At 32.8% G+C, this 2,994-nt stretch overlaps 1 pseudogene; it reads left to right on the plus strand.

Annotated features, from left to right (window-relative positions):
• The first annotated feature begins 573 nt into the window (after positions 1-573).
• On the plus strand, positions 574-2,150 carry LOC112730682 (berberine bridge enzyme-like 3; annotated as a pseudogene).
• Positions 2,151-2,994: the final 844 nt, after the last annotated feature.

Here is a 2,994-nt window from a genome sequence, read left to right on the forward strand (position 1 = left end):
TATAATTTTCACATAATAAATGAACAAAAAAATACTTTTATCTTATTTTACCCAAACATAATTGATAGATAAAAAAATATTTTTACATAAGATATCCAAATATAAAATCATTTTTACTTTTGTAAAAGATCTTTTAAAAAAATATCATTTAAAAAAAAAATCTTTTCCGAGAATATTGCCCAAACAAGTCTAAATTTGTATATCTATAACTGTTTTAGCGCTTTTTAAAGACAAAATGAAAAAAAAAAATCTTAAATTGATATAAATGGGTAATGCTAGAAAAATTAAAAAGTCTAAATTTATTTTATTTAATATTAATTCTAATAATAATTAATAAATAAAATAAGGTAAATTTTGGTTTTTTTATTTATTTTTTACCAAATATTTTGATATTAGATATTACTTTATGTAATATTATATTGTAATACATGATTTTGGTTAAGTTATAGAGAGTACAATGGTTTAGACCTTTAGTTACAACTTACAACACTGGCCACCTATAAATTCAGGATGAAATGAAATTCTGAATGCAGAAACAACACTCACTGATGGCGCCATTTTTTATTCTACTTTCAACTCTTGTCACCTTTCTTATTCTTCAACCAGTTTCTTCATACGAGGCTAAACCATCATCATCTCCCCTTCAAAATTTCCTCCAATGCCTTTCAAACCATTCAAATTCTGCACTCAACAATATCTACACTCCAAACAGCAACAACGCATTCTTAACCATCTTGAATACTCACACACACAACCACAGATTCACTGCAGCAACTGCACCAAAACCTCTCGCCATTTTAGTAGCACGTGACGAGTCTCACGTCCAAGGCACAATCCTATGCGCCAAGCTTCATGGCATTCAGATCAGAATCCGAAGCGGTGGCCACGACACCGAAGGCCTTTCCTATGTCTCCGACGTGCCCTTTCTTATTCTTGACATGTTCGCGTTTGATTCAGTTCTTGTGGACATTGGTACCCAAACTGCATGGGTTCAATCCGGTGCAACCCTTGGTGCAGTTTACTATAACATTGCCAAACACAGCAATCTTCATGGTTTCCCTGCCGGTGTGTGCCCCACCGTCGGAGCCGGTGGACATTTCAGTGGTGGCGGCTACGGAAACTTGATGCGGAAACATGGCCTATCTGTCGATAACATCATCGATGCAAAGCTTGTTGATGTCAATGGTAGAATCCTTGACAGAAAATCAATGGGGGAGGATCTGTTTTGGGCTATAAGAGGAGGCGGCGGCGGCAGTTTCGGCGTTATCCTCTCTTGGCAGATCAGGTTGGTTCCTGTGACTCCGAAAGTCACTGTCTTCAGAGTGAAAAGGGATATACAAAACGGTGCAACGGATGTTGTTTACAAATGGCAAGTGATTTCATCAAAGCTTCATGAAGATCTATTCGTAAGAGCAATGTTTGAGGTTGTGAACAGAACAAATTCAAAGACTGTTGAGGTTACATTCGTTGGCATGTTCTTGGGACAAACTGAACCACTAATCCGTTTGTTGAATCAGAGTTTCCCTGAATTGGGTTTGGTCCAAAGTGATTGCAATGAAATGCCATGGATCAATTCAACTCTTTATTGGTTTAATTCTCCAATTGGAACCCCAATTGAAGCTTTGGTGAATGCTCCAAGAGGGCCTGCACCAGGCTACTTCAAAACAATGTCTGATTATGTGAAGCAGCCAATTCCAAAGGAATCTTTGGAATCTATATGGAATCTCATGATAAAAGTTGAGCATGTGAAGATGGAATGGAATCCCTATGGTGGGAAAATGTATGAGATTCCACCAACACAAACACCATTTCCTCACAGATCAGGGAACTTGTTCTTGATTGAGTACTTGACATCTTGGGCTGAAGACGGGATTGACGCAACTAATGTTTACTTGAACATTTCAAGATCTTTCTATGAATATATGACACCGTATGTTTCGCATTCTCCAAGGGAGGCATTTCTTAATTATAGGGATCTTAATATTGGTGCCAATAATCCGAGTAATGTGACAAGAATGGACATTGCTCAAATTTATGGAAGAAAATATTTTCGAGATAATTTGGAAAGATTAGTCTACGTTAAATCCAAGGTTGATCCTGATAACTTCTTCAGACATGAACAGAGTATACCACCGCTACTGCTCCATTGATCAACAGGGCCTGCCTCAAGTCATTTGCTTTTCTAGCCATGGATATAAAAATTTTTTCCATCATGGTCTTTCTCGAAAAAAGTAGAAATATATTAGAATATATTTATAAAAATTTTGATTATTATGATGTGAAAATTTGATTATTGTGTTGATCAATTATTTCAATATAACATACACAAAACACATAAAATAAAAATAAATATACAGTGCTCATCTATTATATCTATTATTCTATTATATATTACTAATTTTACAATCACAATTTGCCACATATCACTCTCTCATTGTAATTAAAATCAAATCTTTCCCTCAAAAATTAAGAACTCTCCCCTCTTCTCTCTTTCTTTTTCTATTTTTCTTATTCCTTCACTTACTCTATCTCCCTTATATATCATTATCAATGACTAATTACAAATTTGACAATCAAAATATACATGACATTCTTTAATTGCATTCAAATTAAATTAAATTAAAATTAAAATATAGCTATATTATATATTATATTTATATATTACTAACTAATTTAATAACTAAAATGTGTCACGTGACACTCTCTTATTAAAATTTAGAGAAAATATTTTTCTCAAAAATTAGTAAACATTCTTCTTATATTCTCTTATCTACCTCCCGTTTTTTTTTTCTATTTCTCTCTCTCCTTCTCATTCTATATATATAATTTATAATTCATATTTTATATTAGTAATTTGATAAATCAAAATGTGTTACCAGATATTTTTCATTATAATTAAAATAAATTTTTTTAACTTCTAAAATTAACAAACTCCATCTCTTATTTTTCTTCTTTATCTTTCTCTCTCTTTTCTTTTATTCTCTGTTTTTTTTC

This window comes from Arachis hypogaea, chromosome 12 (genome assembly GCF_003086295.3).
Source record: "Arachis hypogaea cultivar Tifrunner chromosome 12, arahy.Tifrunner.gnm2.J5K5, whole genome shotgun sequence".
Taxonomy (NCBI): domain Eukaryota; kingdom Viridiplantae; phylum Streptophyta; class Magnoliopsida; order Fabales; family Fabaceae; genus Arachis; species Arachis hypogaea.